We start from the raw sequence: 16,624 nt of genomic DNA, 5'->3' as shown, positions 1-16,624 counted from the left end.
CTGTATGTATCCCTTAACAAAGAAAAACAGGTCTGATAAACTACAATCTATGAACCAAACCTATATCTAAATAGAAGGAATGAAGTTCCTGTGAATCAAACAAAGAACATTTTACCTATGCAAATAAGCCCTGCTCATTGTTAGTGAAGGACTCTTACGGGAACCAAAACACACAGACAACATAAGGACAGGAAAGGTACAAATGGCTGACAGGGATCAAAAGACATCCCTATCACATAAAAGGAACAAAGAGATAAAAGGAAAAGATAAACTCGTAAAGGCGAGGCCTCCAGGTCTGGCAGGCCAAAGCTTCACTTAAAATTATTCCAACATTTCCCCCTGTTTATCACATATTTGCTCAATTTTTACATCACCAAAAACACCCACTTCACTCGATTTTCAGTTGTCGGATGACAGGTATGGGCACAAATATGTTTACACCCAAAAGGTTACTTGTTGCATCATCATCATTCGGAAACACCCAGATCTGGAAAAAAGTCTGTAAACTCAAGTGCAAAAATTTCATCTTCATCGTTATCATCAACATGTTGGCGTTCAGACATTAGGCATACCCGGGCCATCCTGTCTTCCATGGGCGATATTGCTGTAGTGATGAGACGGTTAAACAGAGCACGCAGACATGGAATACAACAACATCCACACAAGGTGAGTATAGCAGTAAATACTGCAACTTATATTATAATTGAGGACACAAGTGCTTTATACTTCCCAAAGGCATGCATCCAGTTGTCCCACATTGATGTGTCCACGCCAGAGTGCTCTTTCATCCTCGTGTTGAGGGTTCGCAGGCCTGCAATGGCCTTTGTCAGGCTCCCATCAGGGGCGGTGTTGTTGGGGATAAAGGTACAGCACTGTTCTCCGAACATTGCGCAGACCCCTCCTTTCTCAGACAACAACATATCAAGAGCAATGCGATTCTGGAAGGCCATTAGGGAAGTCGTGGCTAGCTGTTCATGCACTGCCTCAAGCCCCGCTTGTGTCCAATTGCCCAATTTTTGCACGTTGTAATGGATGTAATTTATCCTGTCTACGTTTTTGTTTATCGTACACCACCAACAAATGGAAGACTCCCATCCTGCTGCAATTTGGTCAATTAATTCTTATTAATCAGGAACTCCTCTGGGGACTCTAATTGCATCAATTAATGTCAGATCATCGTCGTCTCTCAATTTTAAAAACATTTTGGTTTTTACCAGCTTTTCCCCAGATCTTGGCGTGTCGATACATATACAATTTTGCTTGACTACATTCTCTAGAAGCAGTGGTTTCTTTTCTTTTCCTCAACGGATATTATATAGAACGCTCTGTTGCACATTTCACAATCAGTAGACGTGACAGATTTCACACAATCTTTGGTCAATGGTAATGGTACAACATAAAGAATCGGTCGAAAACCCATACACATGACATATTCAATTTGTTCTTTTTTTTTTTTTTTTTTTTTTCTTTTTTCTCTCTGGTTTGCAGCTTGTTTTGCCATCAGCAATCAATCGTTTCTTTTACCAGTTACTCTTATAGGTAATTACCTGAAACCAATTATCAAACATTCATTTTAGAGATATTAATTTCATTCTTTAACTTCTACAGCTGTTGTTGCCAAAGTATTATTTCGTTACATAACATTTTTGCCACTGTTAAGGCATTCAGTGTTTACTTTGAAGCCAATTCAATCCATTTTGAGAATGCATCTATTATGATCAGGCATTATAACCCTGTGGATTGAGTTTAGCACATGGTAAACAAGCTTTACAATATTTTTTTTTTTATAAATGTTTTGTATATGAATCAAATCCATATGTCGTATAAAGCCGACTGAACTGCCCTTCCATCCCCCCTGTTGAGCCATGTGTCAAGTCAACATCACGTGACAACTTCATGGCTCAATATTGCTGCCCATATGTATCGGTTCATTTGTACGGGCAGTTAATATTGCTGCCCATTTGCATCGGAAGTTTTTCTTTCTTAAAGTGACAAACCAATCCACCAATCGGGAAAAAATCAACAAAATAACTGCCAGTGAATTAATATAATAGTTAATTATTGTTGTTTCTTAACTTTAACTAGCTCTCTAGCGGCCGCTCTCTTATTCTCAAATTTTAAATTTAGCTTTGAAATGTCGTTATTACATAATTTTTCTTCATCCAATTCCAGAAAGCAAGTTCTTTCCGTCTCTCAAATTTTGTTTCATCAAGGCTAGGCATTAATGCAGTGTGGACCAGTTTCTGCTCATAAACAAATTGCTTGCTTTTCTTTACTTTCTATTTTTTCAAAATTGATTTTGTTTTGCGGTGCAAATCAGATAGACTACAGTCTAATAAATTATTTTGTGCACCTACGTATATTAGCCAATTTCATCCTTTTAACACATAACACTGACAGCACACAAACAACACAAAAACAGCAGAGACACAGATCACAAACAATACCAACAAACAACGCTGCGCAAACGTCATCCTCTATTTTGACGTTTTGGTTATACTTTTTTTTTTTTTTTTTTTTTTTTTTTTATTTATTTTTTTTTTTTTCATCAGTGCCTTTCATCGTTCATGCTAATGTTGTCACATCTTCCTTAAGCATCACCCTGCTTCAAACATTCTCTGAGAAACTCACACTTTCCCTGCCTCGCTCACAGCCACAGCACCCCCCGTGCGAGGGGGGGACGCGGCATCAATGTTGATTGGTCACAGGCTGGCCATTTCCTGCAACAATCATGATGCCGGCCCACCGCCCACACGAGCATAGCACAGGCCTACGCGCACAGCCCCGACCCGCGACTACGCGCGAGCGCAGGCACGCTTCCTATCAAGCCACCGTTCTCGTCACTTTCTGCCACACACGTCTTATTTTCTCTACTGCCACACACTGCTCATCTTAGGTTCTCCAACCAACTTAAGCACACCATCATCTACTTCTCAATTACCCTATTATTGCTCAACAGCCTCCTGAACACACATAGGACACACATCTCACTCACACGCTCACACATATACACAACATTCATGAGGATCCTCTGCGCACACGCACACACAAACACCAGCACAAAAGGTTGACGCACAACATATAAGACCACATAGAGCGTACTAAGAACACCCTTTTTGCTCATCTTACATGTTAGATTTATTCTCCATTTTAGTTTCAGGAGCTATTTGTAATTCAGTTCCATTTATTTTGCAAATTTTAACTTCAGTGTTTCTTTATCTTACTTTATCCTTTTAACACAAATATCTCCTGTATATTTAAGCTAATTTCTCTTTAATTTTGGCTGCCAGGTCCCCACTTTATTACATGAGAATCTGATGTATTTTGATCTTGTACTAGTCATTATTGTTTTTGTTTATATGTGCAGTCACGTGCCATGTGACCTTTTTCTCCGCAACTCCAGCATTCTATTGGAGGGTGCACAACTCCTCTTCCTCGGCCCCTAAAGCCTTCTCTGTTAGACATTGCTCCTCGCCCTCTCTGGCCTTTCTGTCCTCTGCCTGCATTTTGGTAAAAAGTGTCACTATCCTGGTCTACCAGAAAAGTGTATTTCGGAGCTTTCATTTGTTTTCGTTTTTGTTTGTCTATTACTACTCTTTCTGCATGGAGGGCGTGATTTATGTATTCCTCCAAAGTTCCGGTGGTCATGCCTATATAATTATTGATCACCCTAATTTGTATTGCTGGCCTGGACCCTACGTGGATGGCATTTTTTAATTGCTGTTGATAAGCCCCTTGGGGCGCATTATCTTCCACCAGTCCACTGTGTAATTTAAATACTTCTGTCATGCGCACTCGATATTCATCAAAGGTTTCATTATCATTTTGCTTTGTTCTCCCTATTTCTGTATAATTTGCTCTCATTTCCTTTGACCAATCCATTTCTATTGGGTTTTTCTGTCTGGTGGCTCTGTCTGTTAACCCATAAGGGGGGTTTGACCCCTCTTGTGCACCAGTGTCGGGTATTTGTGGATACAACTTCTCTATGACCTTATGTTTTGAAGTCGTAGCATGTGCTTTCCCTACGCGCTTCTCTACTTCCTCTACACCTCCCCCTTCTTCTCTAGCTCTCTGTAAATTTTGATTATCTCTTGCCTGCCTACCATTAGGCCCAGTCTCATCATCTTCCTTCCTTTTCCACTTTCTCTTTTTCTCCCCTCTCTCTCTCTCCTGCTACTTTGAGCCAAAACACCACATCCTCATCTCCTTCTTTTTTCATCTTTCTAGGGTCTCTCTTTGTTTTCTCTTTCATGGCGCCTCTAAGTTCTATCAATTTGGTTATTTTTAGTTGTCCCTCAAATTTATATTTCTTAACCCATTTATCGAGTTTTTTAAGTTGGTCGGGATCCTGCCTTTCAATTATTTTCCAATCTTTACATTTAAGATTATCTCGGATATTATTTTTACTCTTCCCGTTCCCCATTTTAATCAATTTGGTCCCAACTGTAAAACCATAGGGGTTTCTAAAGTCGGGTGTTTCCAGTGGGATAACGAAAAGATCCTGTGGTGATTCTCACTTCTACCAGCGTTCTGGTGGTGAATCCTTGCCTATTGCGTCCACAGAACCACGTTATGTGTTCCCCACTGCTTTAATATGGAATACTGTATCTAGTGATACGTCTTCCCATTCACACTCCCAATCACTCAGTATTACGGAATTTTCGGCATCACGTGGACTTCCGCTGACCTTTTACTTTTGACGGGCCTCTCCGTCGGACACCTCTGTCCTTTAACCGGTTTGTTACACTGGCGTTGTGTAACTTTTATTTAAACGGACCTTTCCGTTTTGGTACCTTTAGAACGAACCTTTCCGTTCTGTCCTAGGACTTTTATAGGGCACCGAGCCCTCGGCCGCTCATTCCTTTTATAAAAAAAAACAAACTCACCCTCTGGTTCTCTTCACCTCTGCACCTCGGACTGCCTTCAACCCTTGGATCCCAGCTGACGAGCAGACAGCCAGCCTTTGAAAAGGATTCTAGGACCCCACCTAGGAAGGTCCTGCCGCGCGCAGTCTTTCTGGATCTCTGCTGCCGTCCGCTGGAATCCTCAGGTGTGTTGGCATCCGGCTCGAAGGACCAATTAAATGTTGGGTCTAAATAACGATTAGACATTAAATCACTCGCTGGAATGAAGAGGAGAAGACAACCAGAACAGGTTTACTCGCGAGGAGAACGATAGAGCAAGCAATCTCAGTTACAACCTCCATCAGTTCTGAGTCTTTACTCCACGTGCCCCTCTTTTTAATGTTATGGTTGCCCTGGTTACAGAGGCGTTGCTACACTAAAGGGAGGGGGGATTGTGTCTGTAGCAACGCTGATTAGCAAAAGAATGTAGTGTGGTGTGAATTAGCACTTCGCTGTTGGCTCTTGACCCCCCGCAGAGGCCGTCCGCAGCTGTCTTCCTTCACAGTTGGCTGACCTGTCCTTGAGGTCAACAAATGTCCTGACGCACGTTGATTGCCGCTTTGCTGTGGAACAAATGCAACTAGACCTTTGCTAACTTTATCTACTTGGTAATTAACACACAATAGTAATAAGTAACTTGTCCTAAACATTTCAACACACATTAAGCAAACGTGAGGTAACCGGTATGCAGTTCCTTAAACAAACATTGAGTAAATATGGGATAACTTTAATGCAACTACTTCTAACTGTATGTATCCCTTAACAAAGAAAAACAGGTCTGATAAACTACAATCTATGAACCAAACCTATATCTAAATAGAAGGAATGAAGTTCCTGTGAATCAAACAAAGAACATTTTACCTATGCAAATAAGCCCTGCTCATTGTTAGTGAAGGACTCTTACGGGAACCAAAACACACAGACAACATAAGGACAGGAAAGGTACAAATGGCTGACAGGGATCAAAAGACATCCCTATCACATAAAAGGAACAAAGAGATAAAAGGAAAAGATAAACTCGTAAAGGCGAGGCCTCCAGGTCTGGCAGGCCAAAGCTTCACTTAAAATTATTCCAACAGTTCGGCTCAGCTCCTCCCGATGCTGGTGATGAGCCGATCGGAGCTCGGCCGCTCGGGACTGCCAGGCCTGCTGGGCCGCTGCCAGGGCTTCTTCCACGCTCCTGGTGGAGGCGACACCGCTCGGTCTCCCGACACCGCCGCGTCTCCCGACACCGCCGCGTCTCCTCCACCTCCGCCAGCAAAGCGCCCCCCCTCCTCACCTGAGCAGACATTGCGCCACACCGGGCCGTTGAGACCGCAACGGAGCGCCGCGACGCTTACTGGGGACAAGCTACACAATACGGTAGCGGCCGCATCGAAGCCCGACGTGGCGTGCGGATAGTCAGACACGGATAGAGCGGATCACCTTGTCCATGGAGCCGTCCCTCAGGCTGAGGACCAAGGCATTCAGTCGCTGGATCTCTCCATCTTTGATTTTGATCACTCTCATCAGCTCCATTTCATGCTGCCGCAGTAATGTCTCCCTGGTAATGGCTAACTCTTTCTGCTTCTCCTCATGGAGTTTGCTTTTGAGTTCCGTCATGGCGGCGGTGGCACGGTGGTGCTCCGCCCGCAGGTCCTGACTTCTCTCTCTCTCCAGACAGCTGACCTGACATGACTTAGACTTAGACAAACTTTATTGTCATCTTGTCTGCACATGGTGCATACAAAACGAAATTCCGTTGCATACGTCTTACAACAAAGTAGTGATATTGCAGTTGAATAGAAGTAACATATCCTATGAAAATATATATATATATATATACATATACTATATATATATATATATATATATATATATATATATTAAAAATAAGTATAAAGTGCAGCAGTGATAATTATGCAATAGTGCAAGTAGGCAAAACAGTATTCAAGAGTGTGCAGAGGAATGCTAAACCATGTATTAAACTTCTATTTAAAGGGTTTATACAAGTTCAGTAAAGTTGGTAGTGCGAGATAGTGCAAGATAGAGGTCCGTAGTGTCATAAAGTACAGTTCTGTGAATGTGTGATGCAGAGTTCAGTTTAGAGCTCAACAGTTCTAGTGTTCAACAGTCTGATGACAGCAGGGAAAAAGCTGTTGCAGAACCTGGTGGACCTGCAGCGCTGAGATGAAATGTCCTGAATGGAGGGAAGAGGAGCCCCTATGATCCTCTCTGCTGTCCTCACCACTCTCCTCACGTTCTTCCAATCGGAGGCGGTGCAGCCTCCACACCACACAGAGAGACAGCTTGTCAGAATGCTCTCTATGGTGCTCCTGTAGAACGTCCTCATGATGGGTGGGGGCAGGTGGGCTCTCCTCATCCTCCGCAGGAAGTACAAGCGCTTCTGTGCCCTCTTGACCAGTGCCGTAGTGTTCATAGTCCAGGTGAGGTCTTCTGTGATGTGGACCCCCAGGAATTTGGTGCTGCTGACCACCTCCGCAGCTGAGCTGTTGATGATCAGTGGAGCGTGGTGAGGCTGTTTTTTCCTGAAGTCGACGATGATCTCCTTCATCTTCTCCTCATTCAGGATCAGGCTGTTTTCTCTGCACCAGCCCACCAGCTGCTCCACCTCCTCTCTGTAGTCCAGGTCGTTGTTGTCTCTGATGAGCCCCACCACCGTTGTGTCGTCTGCTGACTTCACGATGTGATTGGTGGTGAACCTGAGGACGCAGTCGTGTGTCATCAGGGTGCACAGCAGGGGGCTCAGGACGCAGCCCTGAAGGGAGCCTGTGCTGAGGGTGATGACATCAGAGGTGTTCTGTCCGACCCGGACTGACTGAGGTCTGTTGGTGAGGAAGTCTAGCAGCCAGTTGCGAAGGGGGGTGTTGAAGCCCAGGTGTTCCAATTTTCCTACCAGATGCTGTGGGATGATGGTGTTAAACGCTGAGCTGAAGTCCAGGAACAGCCTCCGCACATGCGTGTTCTTCTCCTCCAGGTGAGCCAGGCTCAGGTGAAGAACGGAGGAGATGGCTTCCTGAGTGGAGCGGTTTTGCCGGTTGGCAAACTGGAACGGGTCAAATAATAGGGGGAGTCTGGAAACGATGTGACCTTTAAGCAGCCTTTCGAAGCACTTCATCATAACCGGAGTCAGTGCAACAGGCCGGTAATCATTAAATGAGGTGATTTGAGGTTTCTTCGGCACCGGAATGATGGAGGCAGTCTTAAAGCACGCCGGCACTGTGGCTTGGCCCAGCGAGGTGTTAAAAATGTCTGTGATGACCCCAGCCAGATGACTTGCACATTCCCTGAACACACGCCCAGGAATGTTGTCCGGGCCAGGGGCCTTACAGGGGTTGACTCTCCTCAGGGTCTTTAACACATCGGCGGAGTCAAGGCAGAGTACCTCCTCTTCCTGATGGGGGACAGTTTTAACTGCTGGAGTGCCGTTTAGTGCCTCGAACCTCCCAAAGAAGTTATTTAGACCATTTAGAAAGTCAGCATCAACTACACCCACCGGGTGGGGGGGGAGGGTGAGTTGTCGTCTGTAATCGCCCGTATGCCTTGCCACATACTCCTGATGTTTTTGACGTCGTGGAAACGATCCTGAAATTTTCGACTGCGGTCTCGCTTCGCTATTCTGATGGCACGGTTCAAGTTGGCTCTCGCTGTCCTCAGTGTCTCCTTGTCGCCAGACTTGAAGGCAGAGTTCCGCGCTCGTAGCGTTTGACGTACCTCCTCAGTCATCCAGGGTCGTTGGTTGCCCCGGGTGATGATATTCTTAGTGGTGCTGACGTCCTCGGTGCATTTGTTGATGTAGGCTGACACAGTCATGGCACACGCATGTCTAATCTACATCGGGAAAACTGGGAGGGAGGGAGGCAGGCAGGGAGGCAGGCAGGGAGGCAGGCAGGGAGGCAGGCAGGGAGGCAGGCAGTGTCTGTCTGTTGAGGTTTTCACCTTGTTCTTCTCCTGCTGAAGTTCTAACTGGACGTCCATCAGTTTGGTTCTCAGCTCGTCATTGGCGGCCTGAAGGGCGTCCGTTCGCTCCGCCTTGGCCCGCCCTGCCGGAGCTCGTTTGGACATCTCTTACTCGAGTCTCGCCCGGTCGTCAGTCAGAGATCACAACATTTGTACCTGGAGAGCACAAACGCAGCGCTGTTTTCCACTGGCTTCGAACTCAACTTCAATCGGTACCGTAACTTACAACATCATAAACATAGAACTAGCTTGACTTATTCATTGAATAAATGCATTTGGTTCTTCAAAACTGCATCACGCAACATAGCGTGACCGAGACGGCCGTTATCCACCTGCGTGAAGTTATTTGGTGAAATGAATGAGATGTTTAAGACACCATCGTTCTGTCTCTATGTAGATGAAGGGAAATAATCGATTGCTGAAGGTCCAAAGGTGTTGTGATAAACAAATAAACATATTAGTGATTAGTGACATATTTGTGATAAACATATTAGGCAGGATAATCACATATGTTAACGTGACTGCCCACACTGTATTTATTTATGGTTATTTGTTAAATCGAGTACTGTTAGACATGAAATAGGAAGTGTTTAACATAAATGGAAGACGAAAGGGGTACTCACCATTGTAGCTCCTGCTGGTCAATGATACGAGCCTCTTCTTGCAGTGGAAAACATACAGCCAACAAACACCGTGGAACCTAAAGGAATGAAATTAAACATTAACATTTAGCCTAAACCAACATTCACAGATACAACGCAACGCAAACTACACAAACGTAAATCTTTTTAAACACAATGAGTTGTACTTACCGTGTACGCTCTAGACGGTCCACTTGCAAGTAGAAAATAAAGATATTTCTGTTGATAATCGTCGTGTTTGTATCCGGTGTCTCGCTCAAGGCCATTGCGCCCACAGATTTGAATTTTGGCGAGAGTTCAGCCTATTGACGTCATTTCCGCGGTGTAATACCCGCATATCTGAAACGGCAAAGTTAAGAGTAGAGTTAAATAAAGTTTTTAGTCAACGCAATAATTTACAACCGTTGACCAGTCGAAATAATCGTCGAAATTTGGCGTCTGTGGCTGGAAGCAGACGCCGAGTTCGACATTCCTCCCAAACGCCACACTCCCTCGCTTTTCAGGGCTAAAAAAAAACAGTTGTAATTACCTTGTACGCTCTAGACGGTCAAGTTGCAAGCTGAAAACAAAAATATTTGCCTTGTAAGTCATCGTGTTACTAACCGCTGTGTCTTGTTTGCCAGAATTGCCGCTTTCCTACTTCCTGTTGCAAGCCACGCCCACGGATTATAATTTTGCCGTGAGTTCCGCCTATTGACGTCATGTCCGCGTCACATGACTGCGACGTAATATTATCTAAAACTGTTTGTGCGGTATTGTGTTGTTCTGTGCGGTATTGTGTTATTCTGTGCGGCGTCGTGTTGTTCTGTGCGGCGTCGTGTTGTTCAGTGCGACGTCGTGTTGTTCAGTGCGGCATGGTGTTGTTCAGTGCGGCATGGTGTTGTTCAGTGCGGCATGGTGTTGTTCAGTGCGGCATAATGTTGTTCAGTGCGGCATAGTGTTGTTCAGTGCGGCATGGTGTTGTTCAGTGCGGCATGGTGTTGTTCAGTGCGGCATGGTGTTGTTCAGTGCGGCATAATGTTGTTCAGTAAGCCATAATGTTGTTCAGTGCGGCATGGTGTTGTTCAGTGCGGGATGGTGTTGTTCAGTGCAGGATGGTGTTGTTTAGTGCGGCATGGTGTTGTTCAATGCGGCATGGTGTTGTTCAGTGCGGGATGGTGTTGTTCAGTGCAGGATGGTGTTGTTCAGTGCGGCATGGTGTTGTTCAATGCGGCATGGTGTTGTTCAGTGCGGCATGGTGTTGTTCAGTGCGGCATGGTGTTGTTCAGTGCGGCATGGTGTTGTTCAGTGCGGAATGGTGTTGTTCAGTGCGGCATGGTGTTGTTCAGTGTGGGATGGTGTTGTTCAATGCGGGATCGTGTTGTTCAGTACGGGGTGGTGTTGTTCAGTGCAGGATGGTGTTGTTCAGTGCAGGATGGTGTTGTTCAGTGCGGCATGGTGTTGTTCAATGCAGGATCGTGTTGTTCAGTGCAGCATGGTGTTGTTCAGTGCGGCATGGTGTTGTTCAGTGCGGCATGGTGTTGTTCAATGCGGCATGGTGTTGTTCAGTGCGGGATGGTGTTGTTCAGTGCGGCATGGTGTTTTTCAGTGCGGCATAATGTTGTTCAGTGCAGCATGGTGTTGTTCAGTGCGGCATGGTGTTGTTCAGTGCGACATAATGTTGTTCAGTGCGGCATAATGTTGTTCAGTGCGGCATGGTGTTGTTCAGTGCGGCATGGTGTTGTTCAGTGCGGCATGGTGTTGTTCAGTGCGGCATGGTGTTGTTCAGTGCAGGATGGTGTTGTTCAGTGCAGGATGGTGTTGTTCAATGCGGCATGGTGTTGTTCAGTGCGGGATGGTGTTGTTCAGTGCAGGATGGTGTTGTTCAGTGCGGCATGGTGTTGTTCAGTGCGGAATGGTGTTGTTCAGTGCGGCATGGTGTTGTTCAGTGCGGCATGGTGTTGTTCAGTGCGGCATGGTGTTGTTCAGTGCAGGATGGTGTTGTTCAATGCGGGATGGTGTTGTTCAGTGCGGGATGGTGTTGTTCAGTGCAGGATGGTGTTGTTCAGTGCGGCATGGTGTTGTTCAGTGCGGCATGGTGTTGTTCAATGCGGCATGGTGTTGTTCAGTGCAGGATGGTGTTGTTCAGTGCGGCATGGTGTTGTTCAATGCGGCATGGTGTTGTTCAATGCGGCATGGTGTTGTTCAGTGCGGCATGGTGTTGTTCAGTGCGGCATGGTGTTGTTCAGTGCAGCGTAATGTTGTTCAGTGCGGCATGGTGTTGTTCAGTGCGGAATGGTGTTGTTCAGTGCGGCATGGTGTTGTTCAGTGCGGGATGGTGTTGTTCAGTGCGGCATGGTGTTGCTCAGTGCGGCATGGTGTTGTTCAGTGCGGGATGGTGTTGTTCAGTGCGGCATGGTGTTGTTCAGTGCGGCATGGTGTTGTTCAGTGCGGCATGGTGTTGTTCAGTGCGGCATAATGTTGTTCAGTGCGCCATAATGTTGTTCAGTGCGGCATGGTGTTGTTCAGTGCGGGATGGTGTTGTTCAGTGCAGGATGGTGTTGTTCAGTGCGGCATGGTGTTGTTCAATGCGGGATCGTGTTGTTCAGTGCGGCATGGTGTTGTTCAGTGCGGCATGGTGTTGTTCAGTGCGGCATGGTGTTGTTCAGTGCGGCATGGTGTTGTTCAGTGCGGCATAATGTTGTTCAGTGCGGCATAATGTTGTTCAGTGCGGCATAATGTTGTTCAGTGCGGCATAATGTTGTTCAGTGCGGCATAATGTTGTTCAGTGCGGCATAATGTTGTTCAGTGCGGGATGGTGTTGTTCATTGCGGCATGGTGTTGTTCAGTGCGGCATGGTGTTGTTCAGTGCGGCATGGTGTTGTTCAGTGCGGGATGGTGTTGTTCAGTGCAGGATGGTGTTGTTCAGTGCGGCATGGTGTTGTTCAATGCGGCATGGTGTTGTTCAGTTCGGGATGGTGTTGTTCAGTGCGGCATGGTGTTGTTCAGTGCGGCATAATGTTTTTCAGTGCGGCATGTTGTTGTTCAGTGCGGCATGGTGTTGTTCAGTGCAGCATAATGTTGTTCAGTGCGGCATGGTGTTGTTCAGTGCGGAATGGTGTTGTTCAGTGCGGCATGGTGTTGTTCAGTGCGGCATGGTGTTGTTCAGTGCGGCATGGTGTTGTTCAGTGCGGCATGGTGTTGTTCAGTGCGGGATGGTGTTCAATGCGGGATCGTGTTGTTCAGTGCGGCATGGTGTTGTTCAGTGCGGCATGGTGTTGTTCAGTGCGGCATGGTGTTGTTTAGTGCGGCATGGTGTTGTTCATTTCGGCATAATGTTGTTCAGTGCGGCATAATGTTGTTTAGTGCGGCATGGTGTTGTTCAGTGCGGGATGGTGTTGTTCAGTGCGTTATAATGTTGTTCAGTGCGGCATGGTGTTGTTCAGTGCGGCATGGTGTTGTTCAGTGCGGCATGGTGTTGTTCAGTGCGGCATAATGTTGTTCAGTGCGGCATAATGTTGTTCAGTGCGGGATGGTGTTGTTCAGTGCGGGATGGTGTTGTTCAGTGCGGCATGGTGTTCAATGCGGAATGGTGTTGTTCAGTGCAGGATGGTGTTGTTCAGTGCGGCATGGTGTTGTTCAGTGCGGCATAATGTTGTTCAGTGCGGCATGGTGTTGTTCAGTGCGGCATGGTGTTGTTCAGTGCGGCATGGTGTTGTTCAGTGCGGCATGGTGTTGTTCAGTGCGGCATGGTGTTGTTCAGTGCGGCATGGTGTTGTTCAGTGCGGCATGGTGTTGTTCAGTGCGGCATAATGTTCAGTGCGGCATAATGTTGTTCAGTGCGGCATAATGTTGTTCAGTGCGGCATGGTGTTGTTCAGTGCGGGATGGTGTTGTTCAGTGCAGGATGGTGTTGTTCAGTGCGGCATGGTGTCTTTCAGTGCGGCATGGTGTCGTTCAGTGCGGCATGGTGTCTTTCAGTGCGGCATGGTGTCGTTCAGTGAGGCATGGTGTTGTTCAGTGTGGCATGGTGTTCAGTGCGGCATGGTGTTGTTCAGTGCGGTATCGTGTTGTTCAGTGCGGTATCGTGTTTCTCAGTGCGGTATCGTGTTGTTCAGTGCAGTATCGTTGTGTTGTTCGTATTGTGTTGTGTTGTTCGTAATGTGTTGTGTTGTTCGTATTGTGTTGTGTTGTTCGTATTGTGTTGTGTTGTTCGTATTGTGTTGTGTTGTTCATATTGTGTTGTTCATATTGTGTTGAGTTGTTCGTATTGTGTTGTGTTGTTCGTATTGTGTTGCCTTTAACACTTAGCCTCTAACACTTAGCCTCTAACACTTAGCCTCTAGCATCTAGAAGGTAAATAAATAGGAAGGAAGGACTCACCGGTGACGTCTTCGCCCACGTCCAAGCGTTGTACTTTGTATTTTCATCCTTCTGACAGTGGAAAACATAGCCAACAAACACCGTGGAACCTAAACGAATGAAAGAAAACTATCATTTGGCCACAACCAACATTCACAGATACAACACAATGTGATGTGCGGGGTTGAGGTTAAAGGTTGAGTGAAGGGCCCTCGTTTTAAACTACTTTTTTGAAAAGGATTGGGAACAAGTAAGACGTATTTAATTTATTTAATGGGAAGTAGTAAGAGCTATTGAATTTAATCTATGTATTATATTCTATTGTATTGTATTCTGTTGTATTCTTTTGGATTGTATTCACACTAACCCCACTAAAACTTCAGCCCACAAAAACTCGCCTCTGGCGCCTAGCCTCTGGCACTTAGCCTCTAACACTTAGCCTTTAACACTTAGCCTTTAACACTTAGCCTTTAACACTTAGCCTTTAACACTTAGCCTAGAAGGTGAATAAATAGGGTTAAAGGTTGAGTGAAGGGCCCTCGTTTTAAACTACTGTTTTGAAAAGGAGTGGGAACAAGTAAGACGTATTTAATTTATTTAATGGGAAGTAGTAAGACTTATTAAATTTATTTAATCTACTTTTCTTCCCAGGCAAAATTTGATGTGCTGCAATTCCAAATTTCCAAAGTGAATGAAGGAATGAAGTCCTTTAAATTATGATTTTGTATAAATACTAGGCATTAACACAAAATCGACGGCACAAAATGGGCAGACTTTACTTGTTTGAAAAGGACTGGTTACAAGACAGACTTTTTTAATTTATTTAATGGGAAGAAGACTTAGTTTAATTGATCTATTTTTGTTCCCTGGCAAAATTCGATTTGCTGCAATTCCAAATTTCCAAAGTGAATGAAGGCAAGAAGTCGTTTAAATTATGATTTTGTTTAAATACTAGGCATGGACACAAAATCTACGGCACAAAATGGGCAGACTTTACTTGTTTGAAGAGGACTGGTTACAAGACAGACTTTTCTGATTTATTTATTGGGAAGAAGACTTATTTAGTTTATTTAATCTATTTTTGTTCCCTGGCAAAATTGGATTTGCTGAAACTGTATTTTGCCAAATCTTGCCTTGAGACCTGATAGGAAGTATTAAACGCTTAGTTAAATCAATACAAGTTGGTAGTAAGAGCGAGTAATGTTGGTTGAACCGATGAATGAAGGTTGAAAGCAATTTAAATTATGACTTTGTATAAATACTAGATATTAACAGAACATCTACTGCGCGAAATGGGCAGAGTTTACTTGTTTGAGAAGGAGTGGCTTATTCAAAACTAAGATTTATTTAATCTGTTTGTTCCCAGGCAAAATTGGATGTGATGCAATTCCAAATTTCACCACATGACGGTGCCCAATTTCGACTTCATAGGACATATTAAACACTTAGCTTGTTATTATGTTCAAGGTAATCAGATTTGTTTATTATTCTAATGGCCTCTTCAAAACTATTCTGGATTACTACTTTGGATCTATTCTACATTACTTGGCAACAACATACTCTGTAACAGATTAGGCAGTATAATCATATATGTTAACTTGAGAGTGCCCACACTCAATCTACTTATTGTGATGTGTTAAATCAATTACTGTTAGACATTATTTGTCTGATAATCTACCAAATCTTTGAATTGAAGAATTTGTGATTTAATTAATAGCTTGTTGTTATGTTCAGGGTAATCAGACTTGTATATAATTCTAATGGCCTTCTTTTGAAAACTATTCTGAATTACAACTTTGGATCTTATATTACTTTGCAACAATCTACTCGGTGACAGATTAGGCAGTATAATCACATATGTTAACTTCAGTGCCCACACTGTATTTATTTATGGTTATTTGTTAAATCAAGTACTGTTAGACATGAAATAGGAAGTGTTTAACATAAATGTTATGGCTACTCACCATTGTAGCTCGCTCCTGGTCAATGATATGAGCCTCTTCTTGCAGTGGAAAACTTGCAGCCAACAAACACCGTGGAACCTAAAGGAATGAAATTAAACATTAACATTTCGCCTGGACCAACATTCACACGTACAACGCAACGCGGCTACACTTCTGCTATTACAAACGTAAATCTCCTTAAACACAACGAGTGTTACTTACCGTGTACGCTCTAGGCAAAATTGGATGTGATGCAATTCCAAATCTATCTGAAACGGCAGTTAAAAGTAGAGTTACATCAAGTTTTCTTTTTTAATCAACACAATCATTTACAACCGTTGACCAGAAAGAATCGTCGAAATTCGACGTCCCCCACAAACGCCACGCTCACTCGCTTTTCAGGGCAACAAAAGTACTTCTTTTTAAAAACGATGAGTTGTACTTACCGTGTACGCTCTGGACGGTCCAGTTGCAAGCAGAAAATAAAAATATTTCTCTTGTTAGTCGTATGTTACCATCCGCTGTGTCTTTGTCAACATCGCCGCCATTTTCCTACTTCCTGCTGCGAGCCACGCCCACGGATTTAAATTTGGGCGGAAGCTCTTTCCATTGGCGTCGTTTTCGCGTATAGCAAATCCGATTGGTTGGGAAGGGGGCACGGTTATGCAGCCGAGGGGTCCTGTGATCGGTGGGATGTAAAGTAGGCGTCGACGTCACGTCCGCGTCACGTGACCACGACGTGGCAGACGTCATATAGCAACCGCTGTTTTGTTTAGTAGACTTACAGTTGTTATGCATTGACATAATGGCGCACACACCAAATAGATTTAAATAAA

The 16,624-nt window shown here is 44.7% G+C and overlaps 1 long non-coding RNA gene across 1 annotated transcript; it reads right to left on the bottom strand.

Moving 5' to 3' along the window:
• Positions 1–5,150: 5,150 nt before the first annotated feature.
• On the bottom strand, positions 5,151–16,337 carry LOC137839999 (uncharacterized). The gene is made up of 4 exons (XR_011086386.1): positions 16,235–16,337; positions 16,011–16,057; positions 15,810–15,887; positions 5,151–5,467 (listed from the first exon to the last, which is right to left on the bottom strand). It is a non-coding gene; the product is annotated as an uncharacterized lncRNA (long non-coding RNA).
• Between the last annotated feature and the right edge of the window lie 287 nt (positions 16,338–16,624).

The sequence above is a fragment of the Syngnathus scovelli genome, unplaced genomic scaffold (genome assembly GCF_024217435.2).
Source record: "Syngnathus scovelli strain Florida unplaced genomic scaffold, RoL_Ssco_1.2 HiC_scaffold_30, whole genome shotgun sequence".
Classification (NCBI taxonomy): Eukaryota; Metazoa; Chordata; class Actinopteri; order Syngnathiformes; family Syngnathidae; genus Syngnathus; species Syngnathus scovelli.
This window is presented reverse-complemented; position numbering and strand designations above follow the sequence as displayed.